This window comes from Rattus norvegicus, chromosome 16 (assembly GCF_036323735.1).
Source record: "Rattus norvegicus strain BN/NHsdMcwi chromosome 16, GRCr8, whole genome shotgun sequence".
NCBI classification, from domain to species: Eukaryota; Metazoa; Chordata; class Mammalia; order Rodentia; family Muridae; genus Rattus; species Rattus norvegicus.
In genome coordinates, this window is record NC_086034.1 from 44,022,683 (window position 1) to 44,036,443 (window position 13,761).

Consider the following 13,761-nt stretch of genomic DNA (forward strand, 5'->3'; position numbering starts at 1 on the left):
AAGAGGTAACTCCTAGTTTCACATTTTTGAGAACTTCCTGTGAGCCAAGTGTTCCTGGGTTATGTAGACAAATCAGTGAGCAGACAAGTGAGATCTGTGTCTTTATGACACTAATCTTAATGTCAGCTGCTGAATCCACACCTGGAGCAAATACTATATCCAGATTTTTCAAACAGTCCATTTTCTCTCAATTCTGCAATTTGTTTCGATCTTTTCTTTAGTATGTGGACTAAAGAAACAGAAAGTTGAGAGAAGCCTTCCTCTGATGGCTGTCTTCAATAATAGTTTGGTATTTTTATCTCCTCCTTGTCCTCTTCAATATTCCTTCAGATTACCTTTTTTTTTAATCTATATTTTTCTTTTTGGTTTCACTTTGTCATGGAAACTGCTTCCTGGCTTGGCTTGGTCAAATTTCAATTGGAGCATCCTTTGAAGAACTCCACCATCTGGCCTTAGTCTATTTTAGCATTAAAGGTTGTAATGAGCTTCCAAACTACTTTGCAGAGTCACAGATGCAGGACAGTGAAGTCCATGATCCCAACACCAGATTATTTTTGTAAACATCAGTGGAAGGCTGATAGCAAGAGAACATGGAGGGTACTGGTAAGGCAAGGCACTGAAGCCTCACATATCTGTCACATGGACTTGCAACATCTATGGGAGATGATTAAAGATTGCTCTCTAAAAAGGGAATGAGTACTAGTCAAGAATTGAGATTTCATATCTGTTAAAATTGTCTATTTTTTTCTTATTTTTGACTTATCTTTTGCTTAGTAACCTTACTACAACAAATTTTATATTTTTTTTTGTGTGTGACACTTCAGGATAGTGAACATCTGAATCATGTTTAATGGAACTAGTTTTCGAAGGTTGCATGAAAGCATATTTTTTTTTATCAGATGTGAGCACTTTTAGGAATGCAAAAGTCCCTCTGGAACCAGGGAATCTATTCTAATGAGCTTAGATAGTTACCTAGTTTTACTGTGCCTCTGTTTCTTCATTTGTGAGATATGAAGACCTATATCTATTGAGTTGTCAAAATGAAGTTAACATTTTAAAAGTACTTTGAATTACATCTATCATATACAAAATCTTTTCCTAGGATTTATTAAAAACCTAAGTTTTCGAACAACAACAAAAATGTGGCTGTTGTGGTTTGGATGAGAATAGCCCCCATAGGCTTATATATTGTCATGCTTTGCCCCAAGCTGGTGCACTGAGAAGGATTAGAAGGATTAGGAGATATGGCAACCTCCTAGGCCTAAACCACAACAGAAAGTTGATGCAAATTCAATTCAAGGAGAGAACCAAGTTCCAGCCCCAGGAAGCAGAAAGAAATTGACAGCTTTGGCCACATGGTTCTTGCTCTGTGTTTTTCCTAACAGTGGGAACCATTGAGTATCTCTGACTCTTTGCCTATTCTTGGGAGGCTTTTCCTCCTATTGGGTTGCCTTATCCAGTCTAGGTAGGAGGGCTGTTACCTTGACTTATCATATCTTGCTTTGTTATGCTTGTTTGTTGTGTCTTGGAGGCTGCTCTTTTCTGAAGAGAAACAGAGCAGAAGTGGATCTGGAGAAGACTGGGAGGGCCAGGGAAGAGTGCAGGGGAAGGAAACTGTGGTAGGGTGTGTATGTAAAAGAATCTACATTCAATGAGAAGAAATAGAAAAGAAAAATATAGGAGAGGTAAAGGTGTTATGGAATCTTCTTCAGTGGTTAAGGGAAGCCACTGAGGCCAGGCATGTGACAGGAGAGTCAGTGCATGCATAGAGGTTCAAAGAGGCCAATATATTATGCTATGAAGGTAACCTCCAGATTGCATTGGAGACCCAAGATGTTGAAGATGCCAGAGCACATTTAATTGGGACTTCCTTGCAAAAATGTAGGAAACCTATTGAGAAGTTACACACCAGGTATAGAGCCCAAGGGAGAGAAGTATGGTGCAGTTAACATACCTGAAAGAAGTTGGAGACATGAACATCACTTGTATGTCAGACATGAAGATGCAGATTTGGAGTTGGTACTGCTGGGCTTTGGTCTTCCTTTGGTCCAGTATTTCCTTACTATAGTACCTTTCTTCTCTTTCGTAATGGTAATGTATGTCCTGTGCAACTGTAGGTTGTTGAAATATGTGACCTGCCTTTCAATGTTTCCTTTTATAGGGGAAGGATGTCATAGTTAAGAGATTATTTTGAGTCTCAGATTTTCAACTTCCGACTTGTATACAGTCTTGAGAATGTGAAAGACTATGTGGCTTTTGAAGTTGTGTTTTGCATTACAATATGGCTACAAGCTAATCCAGGGAGTGGAATGTGGTTTGGATCAGAACAGCTCATATGGAACTATTTGAGGACTAGGAGGTGTGGCCTTTTAGAAGAAATGTGCTACTGTGGGTGGGTTCTGAGATTTCAAAAGTCTGGATAGGCCCTGTGTATGTTTCTGCTCTTGCAATGCTAGTCTGCTTCTTGGCATTATAATAATGGATTAATCATCTGAAAGTATAAGCAAGGACCCAATTAAATGTGTTCTTTTCTAAGAGATGGTGTTGATGTCTCCTTACAGCAATCAAAGTGACAAAGACAACAAATGACATACAAACCAAATGAGGAGGACAAAGATGGAGGATGATGTCTAATGGCTAGCTTGGTGGGAGAAAATCTAATAACATACTTGAAGCAATCCCACTAAAATTAGGGACTAGACAAGGCTGCCCACTCTCTCCCTACTTATTCAATATAGTACTCAAAGTACTAGCCACAGCAATTAGACAGTGAAAGGAGGTCAAAGAGATACAAATTGGAAGGGAAGAAATAAAAATATCACTATTTGCAGATGATATGATAGTGTACTTAAGTGACCCAAAAGTTCCACCAGAGAACTACTAAACCTGATATACAACTTCAGCAAAGTGTCGGGGTATAAAATTAACTCAAACAAATCAGTAGCCTTCCTCTACTCAAAGGATAAACAGGCTGAGAAAGAAATTAAGGAAATGACACCGTTCACTATAGTCCCAAATAATATAAAATATCTTGGTGTGATTCTAACCAAGCAAGTGAAAGATCTGTATGACAAGAACTTCACGTCTCTGAAGAAATAAATTGAGGAAGATCTCAGAAGATGGAAAGATCTTCCATGGTCATGGATTGGCAGGATTAATAGAGTAAAGATGGCCATTTTGCCAAAAACAATCTACAGTTTCAATGCAATCCCCATCAAAATTCCTACTCAATTCTTTATAGAGATAGAAAGAGCAATTTTCAAATTAATTTGGAATAACAAAAACCCCAGGATAGTGAAAACTATAATCAACAATAAAGAACTTTGGCGGGAATCACCATCCCTGACTTCAAGCAGTATTACAGAGCAATAGTCATAAAATCTGTAGAGTATTGGTACAGAGACAGGCAGATAGATAAGTGGAACAGAACTGAAGACTCAGAAATGAACCAACACACCTATGGTCACTTGATCTTTGACAAATGAGCTAAAACCACTCAATAGAAGAAAGATAGCATTTTCAACAAATGGTGTTTGTTGAACTGGAGGTCAGCATATAGAAGAATGCAAATTGATCCATTCTTATTACTATATACAAAGCTTAAGTCCAAGTGGATCAAGAACCTCCACATCACACCAGATACACTCAAACTAATAGAAAAAAAGTGGGCAAGAGTCTTGAACACATGGGCACTGGGGAAATTTTTCTGAACAAAACACCAATGGCTCATGCTCTAAGATCAAGATCTAAGTTTTATGGGACCATACAACTGCAAAGCTTCTGTAAGGCAAAAGTCACTATCATTAGGACAAAATGGCAACCAACAGATTGGGAAAGGATCTTTACCAATCCTACATCTGATAGAGGGCTAATATCCAAAATATACAAAGAACTCAAGAAGTTAGACTCCAGAGATCCAAATAACCCTATTAAAAATGGGGTACAGAGCTAAATAAAACATTCGCAGCTGAGGATTATCACATGACCAAAAAGCACCTAAAGAAATGTTCAACATTCTTAGTCATCAGGAAAATGCAAATCAAAACAACTCTGAGATTTCACCTCACACCAGTCAGAATGGCTAAGATTAAAAAAAAACTCTGGTGACAGCAGATGCTGGCAAGGATGTGGAGAAAGAGGAACACTTCTCCATTGTTGGTGGGATTGCAAACTGGTACAACCACTCTGGTACAATCAGTCTGGAGGTTCCTTAGAAAATTGGACATTTCACTACCTGAGGACCCAGCTATACCTCTCTTGGGCACATACCCAAAAGATGCTCCAACATACAACAGAGACACATGCTCCACTATGTTCATAGCAGCCTTATTTATAATAGCCAGAAGCTGGAAAGAACCCAGATGCCCTTCAACAGAGGAATAGATTTTAACAAAAAAAGTGTTATATCTACACAATGGAGTAGTATTCACCTATCAAAACAATGACTTTATGAAATTCATAGGCAAATGGGATGAATTAGAAAATATCATCCTGAGTGAGGTTACTCAATCACAGAAAAACACACTTGGTATGCACTCACTGATAAGTGAATATTAGCCAAAAAGGTCAAATTACCCAAGATGCAATCCACAGACCACAGGAAGCTCAAGAAGGATGACCAAAATTGGATGCTCCCAATCCTTCTTAAAAGGGTAAAAAATATCCATTGGAGGGATATGGAAGCAAAGTTTAGAGCAATGAGTGAAGGAATGGCCATTCAGAGCCTGACCCACATGTGGCCCATATATATACAGTCACCAAAACTAGATAAGATTGGTGGAGCTAAAAAATGCACGCTGAAAGGGACCACATATAGATTTCTCCTGAGAGACACATTCAGAGCATGTCCAATACAGAGGTCAATGCTAGCAGCAGACCACTGAACTGAGAACAGGATCTCCTTGGGAGGAATCAGAGGAAGTATTGAAAGAGTTGAAGGAGCGTGTAACCCCATAAGAACAACAGTGCCAACCAATCAGAGCTTCCAGGGACTAAACCATTACTGAAACACTATACATGGACTGACCCATGGTTCCAACTGCATATGTAGCAGAGAATAGCCTTGTTGGGGCACCAGTGGAAGGGGAAGCCCTTGGTCCTGCCAACGTCAGACCCCCAGTGCAGGGGAATATGGGAGGGGGCAATAAGGGGGATGTATATGGGGAATACCTGCATGGGGGAGGGGGAGGGGAGGGAAATGAGGGCTTACGAACAGGAAACTGGGAAGGGGAATAACATTTGAAATGTAAGTAAAGAAATATATCTAATAAAATTTTTTTAAAAATATGATTTTTTCTCAGTTATCATAGGGATGTCAAATTCCAAGGATTAGAATATTCATAAATTGTATATTTATATAAATATAAAAGTCATCTGTAGCATATGCATTAAGGAACTGGTTACTTAACAGTGTAGCACAGTGGCTCAATACAAGAAATACACTATGCACAAATATAGAAGGATTTCAAAATATGGTGAACAGAATAGATACTATACAGTAGTTTATGATATTAAGATATGAAATTGAAAGAATGCTTGCCAGGGGTTACAGTGAGGTGATAGTGCCCACTGAAAAAATGATGTAATTTTCCAGGAAAGAAGAAACATTTCCTATGTTCATGTAACTTACGATCATATAAGAATGTATATGTTGAGATAAATAAACAATTATTTCCCAGTTGAGATCTATGCCTTGACGTACAGGTAATAATAACTGTTGCAAAGTCAACAATAAAGACAAAGGAAACCACAGGGATGCAGACCCATTACTTAAGAACCTGAGGCAGGAAATTCACAAGTTCAAGACTAGCTTGAGGTACACAGTGAACCCCTGTCTCACTCAATAAACAAGTATCATTACAAAAACAAAACACATGATTTTCTGGTGTTTTGGTGTATTCAGGGCTTGCTGTGGTAGAAGAAGTGGGTTCTGATGATACCAAAGTATATTGGCTTCTGTGGCTTATGGGCTTATGCTTGTTTCTCTACATCTGGTAATCCCTGGTGTTTGCTAGTCTGGGTGTCTCTGTCTGGAGTCTTGTGTCCCTGGATTACTTTAGATCTCCTGGAAGGCCCGTGACTCTGGCTGTAGCAGACCTCCTGTGGGGCCTTCAGATTGTGGGGGTCTTCAGAAGGGCATGTATGCTGATGACTTGTTGATCTGGCTGTAGTGACTCTACTGGGAGGCCTCTCTCTGGAAGGCCTTCAGACTGTGGGGTCTTGAGAGGAGCAGTCAAGCTGTTGTCCTGTGTGAAGCTGTTCTCCAGGGATGCCTATGGACTTTGGTTTCTGTTTCCCTGTGTGCAGCAGAACTCCAGGGAGGCTTTCAGTCTGTTGTGTCCGTTTCCCTGCATGCTGCTGAGCTACTGGGAGGTCTTCAGCCTGTGGTGTCAGTTGCCCAGTTGCACTTGTAGGATGATATCACAGGTGAGGCAGGTATAGGATAGAAGGAGGCCTGTCATTGGAGGAGAAGGAGGGATGGGCAGGAGAGAAGTTTGATGGAAGAGGAGGAGAATAGGGGAGAGAGGAGGAGACAGGGCGGAGGAGAGGGGAGAAGCCGTGGCAGGACAAGATGGCAGGTGAGGTTAAGATTCTGCTCTGTGTATTTACAGGTTGTTATTAATGTTCTCAAGGGATGGATGGTACTGGGCTTTGTATGTTTAAGTGGGCAATTATATCTTACCAATTGGATCTAAGATTATTGTGTTGTGTGTTCTTTTATGTGAGGGTTTGAGTGTAGGAAAGTGTGCGGCTGGGCTGTATTTCCGCCAAGATATCTAGCAGATATCTTGGGACACTGCGGTACAGAGCTAGCAGGGTAAAAGACACCACTACTCATTATTATTTTTATATTTTTACAACAACAGCACTATGTAGAGAGTAATTCCTGGGATGCCTTTGAGCTGTGGTGTCTTCATGGGTGTAGACAAGCTGGCAATCTGTCTTGGCACACCACAGGAGCATGTGTTCTACAATGTTCATAGCCTTATTTGTGATAGCCAGAAGTTCCTCAACAAAATAATAGATACAAGAAATGTGGTTCATTTACACAATGAAATACTACTCAGCTATTAAGAATGAGGACATCATGAGTTTTGCAGGCAAATGTATAGAACTAGAAAATACCATCCTGAGTGAGATAACTCAGATGCAAAAGGACATGCATGATATGTATTAGCTAGTGCTAGTAAGTGGATATTGGCCAAAAACAAGTACAGAATTCCCAGGATACAATGCACAGAACTCGAGAAGGTTAACAAGCTGAAGATCCCAAGTGAGGATTGCTCAATCCCACTTGGAAGGAAGAAGAAAGCAATCATAGGGGTGGGGGGTGGGTGGGTTGGTGGAGAGGGAGGAAGGGACTTGGGTGGGAAAAGGAACGGGGAAGAGAAGAGGGGAACATGATCAGGTATTGAGGGTGGGAACAGGACTGAAGCCTGGAGGGCCAGCAGAAAGAATGGAAACAGGCAACCTTGGGACATAGGAGGTAGGGGGACCCTCTAGAATGTGCCCTGAGGGCCAGCAAAAAAATGGAAACAGGCAACCTTGGGGTTAGAAGGTAGGGAGACCCTCTAGAATGTACCAGAGACCTGGAAGGTGAAAGACTCTCAGGACTCAAAAGGAAGGACCCTAGATGAAATGCCTTGCAGTGGGGAGATGGAACTTGTAGAGTCTACGTCCAATAGAAAGACAGGGCATCAAGTGGAGGGATAAGGTCGCCAAGATGAGCCATCATATTATAGTTAAATGTAGAATTGAGGTCATTTTGACTTTAAGTCTTAGTGTTTGCTATAAAAAAAGTGACTAGCTGTCATGCATTATAAAAGTAGCTGTTTATCTTGTCTCCTAATATCTAAAAGATCTATGAATAGAAAGACCTTGCTCCAGTTCTACCCATAGTAACATCTGTTAATATCAGTAGCTGAGAAAATAAATATGAAGGTTAATCAGCAATAGCCTGTGACCCTAAACATCACCCTTGTTGATGACCTTGTACTGGTCTCCAGAAAGACGAAACCCAAGTGCTACATGCTAGAGCTCCTCCCACGAGTCATTCTGTTTTCCCAGAGAAGGCCACTAGCCTGTGAACTCAACAGAATGATCAGTAGTTGAGTGTAACAATTTAAATTATGTCAAAGCAATTAAAAGCCAGCTGAACTGTGATGAAGAGCTGGCAAGCATAATTAAATTCTTTACAGACTATCAAGCAGAGGGGCACTGTGACTTTGGTGGACACGTATCTTTTCTGTCTTAGGGTTCTTCATTAAAATAAATGGCATTAAGTTGTTAAATATCATGCTATGTGTGATGGTTTGTAGATGCTCGGCCCAAAGAGTGCCACAATTAGGTATGGACCTGTTGAAGTGGGTGTGTCACTGTGGACATGGGCTATAAGACCCTCACCCTAGCTGCCTGGTAGTCAGTCTACGACGAGCAGCCTTCAGATGAGGATGTAGAACTCTCAGCACCTTCTGTACCATGGGTGCTTGGATGCTTCCGTGTTCCTGCCTTGATGATACTGGACTAAATCTCTGAACCTGTAATCCAACCCCAAATAAATGTTGTCTTTATAAGATTTGCCTTGGTCGACACTGTGGTTAGGACAAAACGGCAACCAACAGATTGGGAAAAGATCTTTACCAATCCTACAACAGATAGAGGCCTTATATCCAAAATATACAAAGAACTCAAGAAGTTAGACCGCAGGGAGACAAATAACCCTATTAAAAAATGGGGTTCAGAGCTAAACAAAGAATTCACAGCTGAGGAATGCCGAATGGCTGAAAAACACCTAAAGAAATGTTCAACATCTTTAGTCAAAAGGGAAATGCAAATCAAAACAACTCTGAGATTTCACCTCACACCAGTGAGAATGGCTAAGATCAAAAACTCAGGTGACAGCAGATGCTGGCGAGGATGCGGAGAAAGAGGAACACTCCTCCATTGTTGGTGGGATTGCAGACTGGTACAACCATTCTGGAAATCAGTCTGGAGGTTCCTCAGAAAATTGGACATTGAACTGCCTGAGGATCCAGCTATACCTCTCTTGGGCATATACCCAAAAGATGCCCCAACATATAAAAAAGACATGTGCTCCACTATGTTCATCGTAGCCTTATTTATAATAGCCAGAAGCTGGAAAGAACCCAGATGCCCTTCAACAGAGGAATGGATACATAAAATGTGGTACATCTACACAATGGAATATTACTCAGCTATCAAAAACAATGACTTTATGAAATTCGTAGGCAAATGGTCGGAACTGGAAAATATCATCCTGAGTGAGGTAACCCAATCACAGAAAAACACACATGGTATGCACTCATTGATAAGTGGCTATTAGCCCAAATGCTTGAATTACCCTAGATGCCTAGAACAAATGAAACTCAAGACGGATGATCAAAATGTGAATGCTTCACTCCTTCTCTAAAAGGGGAACAAGAATACCCTTGGCAGGGAATAGAGAGGCAAAGATTAAAACAGAGACTGAAGGAACACCCATTCAGAGCCTGCCCCACATGTGGCCCATACATATACAGCCACCCAATTAGACAAGATGGATGAAGCAAAGAAGTGCAGACCGACAAGAGCCGGATGTAGATCGCTCCCGAGAGACACAGCCAGAATACAGCAAACACAGAGGCGTATGCCAGCAGCAAACCACTGAATTGAGAATAGGACTAGAGAAAGAACTGGAAGAGCTTGAAGGGGCTCGAGACATATGGGGATATGTACAACAATGCCAAGCAACCAGAGCTTCCAGGGACTAAGCCACTACCTAAAGACTATACATGGACTGACCCTGGACTCTGACCTCATAGGTAGCAATGAATATCCTAGTAAGAGCACCAGTGGAAGGGGAAGCCCTGGGTCCTGCTACGACTGAACCCCCAGTGAACTAGATTGTTGGGGGGAGGGTGGCAAGGGGGGGAGGATGGTGAGGGGAACACCCATAAAGAAGGGGAGGGGGGAGGGGGATGTTTGCCCAGAAAGGGAATAACACTCGAAATGTATATAAGAAATACTCAAGTTAATAAAAAAAAAAAAAAAAAAAAAAAAGATTTGCCTTGGTCATGGTGCCTGTTCACAGCAGGAAAACGCTCACTAAGACACTATGATTGCATTGGGATGAAGACAAATCCAAGCAGCATTACATGGATTTCTTCCTTTTCTTCTTCAAAAATTAAAGAACGGAAAACATTTCTGTGCATCTTAAACTATTCTCCAGGCTTAGACTCTGTGTTTACTGTGACTAAAGGCTATGCCAACTCTAGGACAGGCTTCTATGATCTCTTCACACATGACAGTCTGAGGCCCAAGCTCAGGCTTGGAGAACTCACACCAGGTGAAATATTTGATCATTTACTTCTCAATAATCTTGGCCAGTGCAACAAAATAATGAAGTCTTGAAGGGGTCCAATTAACATCTTTATTTTTCCACATAAAGAAGATAAATAAAAAATGAGAATCAAAATATTACCTTTGTTACCAATAGAATAATACTGACCCTTGTGGTGGTTTTAATGAAAGTAGCCCTCACAGGCTCATAGCAAGGAACACTATAGGGAGGTATGACCCTGTTGGAGTAGGTGGGGCCTTGTAGGAAAAAGTGTGTCACTCTGGGTGAACTTTGGGGTTTCAGAATCCCAAGCATTGTGACCTTGTGGCACTCTCCCTTCCTGCTGAATTCAATGTTGAACTCTCAGCTACCGCTCCAGCACCATGCCTGCTGTGTGCCTTCATGCTTGCTACCATGATGACAAGGGACTTAAAAACTCTAAACTGTAAGGCAGCCACAATTAAATGATTTCAATTAAATAAAGAGACTATGAGAGTTGCAGTGGTCATAGTCTCTTCACAGCACTAAAACCCTAACTAAGACAGCCCTTATATTTAGGTATGGTAGTAGCAACAGCAGGAGCAGGGGCTGTCCCTGAATCTGTTGCTTGCCTTTGGATCCTGTTTTCCTAAATGGGCTGCATTGTCTGGCCTCAATTAGAGAGGAAATACCTAGTCTTGCGGCAACTTGATATGCTCAAGGATAGGAGGAGTGGGGTAATAGGGTGACACCTATATGGGGGCTCCCCCTTCTCCTTTGAGAAAATAACAAGGGAGGATCTACTCAAGAGGGTACTGGGAGGAGGGGGGCTGATATTGGGATGTAGAGTGAAAATAATAATACTAATAATTATAATAATTATAACTATAATTGTAGTAGCTCTCCTGAAACAAAGAGGGCCACTTTAGTAAATTCCACCTCCCTGGTGAGAACCTATCTCTTAAAAAGTAAGACACAGAAATGAGAAGCTACACCAAGCCCACACTTTCCTCCCAGCACTACTGTATCAGGTAATTCATTTTATGTGAAGAGCAACAAGGAGAAGTAAACTCTTGGTTGCACAGTGAAAAATCTCAAAGTGACTAATTAATCCCAGTTATAAAATATGCTACTTTAAGTTTCCACTAGGTCATCAAATCATCCAATAAAGAGAGACAGAAAAGGGGCTTTGCATAGGACATGTGTAGGAGCAGTCAGCTTGTTCAGGCTCTAGAGGTCTGGTTTGAGTTTGTTTCTGAAGTTGATCTCTCTATTCACAGGTTTTTAAAAACAGTTTAACTGACCATGGTCCTTTTACTAAGTCTTTGCTAAAAGGAATTTTCATAAATAGCGTTACCTACTGGAATCTGCAGTAGCAGGAGGGATGTTGATTACAAGACAGTAATGAGGTATCTCCCCATCATTTGTCACTTCCTTTGCAATGGGGCATCATCTCTAAGACCCAAAGTCTTAGCAAGATCACATTATATGATGGCAAAAACTCCTGGCATAATAACACTAAATGATACATAAATAAGAAATAGGATGAAAAATCACATGACTGAGGATTCTGTGGCAGATAAATAGATCCCTTATACTTTAAAAAGGGTGTCTGAGTTAAACAATGGTTATTTGGTTCCACCCCACTTAGTCATATATAAGTCTATTTGTAGGGCAACAATTTTCCTAAACTAGACTTGTATTTACATGTATATACGTGTGTGTGTGTCAGTTGGAAAGATCTTAAAATACATTCTTTTGCTATTATTAACACTCTGAACAAACATCTTATGGGCTAAATTCTTAATAAAATTAAAATACAATTTAGTTGTTATTACATTGCATCATCTAAAAAATTGTTTTTAATTATTGAAACCATTAACTCCTTTGGGACTTTTGGCAGCAGTGCCGGGCACAAACCAATATTTCTTATTTTATGATCTCTACCAATCAGGCAGCTTAGTCAGCATCTGAAAATACATTAGGAGAGGAGACAGCAAGATGACTGGAAAAAAGGTCAACGTATAAAAACAAACACTAAAAGACTCATGATAATATACATATTAGAAAGCAAACACCCATCCCTCCTCTTTCTTGCTAAATAATGTCATATAAATATTGTCATTTTACATCAATGAACATGCCTTGATCCACCTCATTTTCATTGTGTCACAAACCCACTAGATGTTTAAATTATGTGAGACATTAATCGAGGACATTTGATCAGCTAGAGTTATCAAACCCAGCAGTTATACTGTTCAGTCGTAGGGTGGCTTTCTCTGCTGACATTGTCTCTGAAGACAATCCTTGTTGAGGTCACATTTAGTCAGTCATGTGGTGTAGCTTCTGTCATTATGAGGGGACATAATTTCATAAAAAAAAACCCTCCCCCTGATATTATAGATCTTTCAATCTTTCCTTCCCCCCTTCTAAAATGTTTCATTGGATTTTAGGAGCTGGAGTGCTTTGTAGATGTATTCATTGGGACAGGGCTTACACCGCGATCGGCTATGGTTTTCTGTAGTGATCTTCATCTGTTGTAAAGAGAAGTTTCTGTGATGAAGGGAGAAGACTATATCTATCTATGGGTTTAAGGACAAATATTTATGGATTGTTAAGGATTATGCTGGTTTACTAAGTGGTGGTTGTTGATTCTTCTCTAATATCTATAACTCACTAGCACTGAGTTGTTAGCTAGCTTTCTAGTACCATAGTTTCCCCCCTGTTGAAAGGCTATTAAATCCAATTAGAAGGCTGATGATTATAGCAAGCCAATCAGGCCACCACTGTACTCCCTTAAAGCAACTGAACCTTGTGCTTCATAGATGTGGTTCATAGGTGTCATAGCTCGGTAGGACTTTGGTTGCTTTCTACTGCTGGAGGCCAACCAAGGGCAACAGCAAGTGGTTGTATATTTGGGGACAATCCTGGTCAACAATTCAAAAAATGGTTTCTCATGCTTTTTTGTTTGTTTGTTTGTTTGTTTGTTTGATTAGGTGGTCTTTGGATCCTAGAGGGGACATTTTTAGCCCAGATGAGAAAAGTTCATTAACTCTATATATGTACATTTATACACTGAATTACATGCATAATGGATTATTTTAGGTCATTAGTTAATAGTATGATCCCCTTCGGTTTTTTCAGAAATCCTTTGTTTTTATCTTTCTCCCTTCTTAAATTTACCTCCTTTCCCCTCCCTAGGGAACCCCCCTTTACCCTATCAAATTGCTTATACTCTGCCTTTCCTCTTTAATCTCCTCACCTTCTTTATCTCCCTCTCTCTTCCTAAGAACCCCCTTTCCCATTTCCCTGATCAGATTACTTGTCCTCTCTCCATTGCTCCCCAATCCCCCAGCCTTTTAATGCTCTCATTTCACTCTCTTGGTTTCTACAAGATATGCATTCACTTTGGTAAATTTGGAGCTAGGAGCCTTCAATGAGAA

The 13,761-nt window shown here is 40.5% G+C and overlaps 1 protein-coding gene across 2 annotated transcripts in view; it reads right to left on the reverse strand.

Moving 5' to 3' along the window:
- Positions 1-13,761, reverse strand: part of Asb5 (ankyrin repeat and SOCS box-containing 5) — a 67,379-nt gene that overhangs the window by 51,743 nt on the left and 1,875 nt on the right. The gene's annotated exons all lie outside the window — the stretch shown is intronic.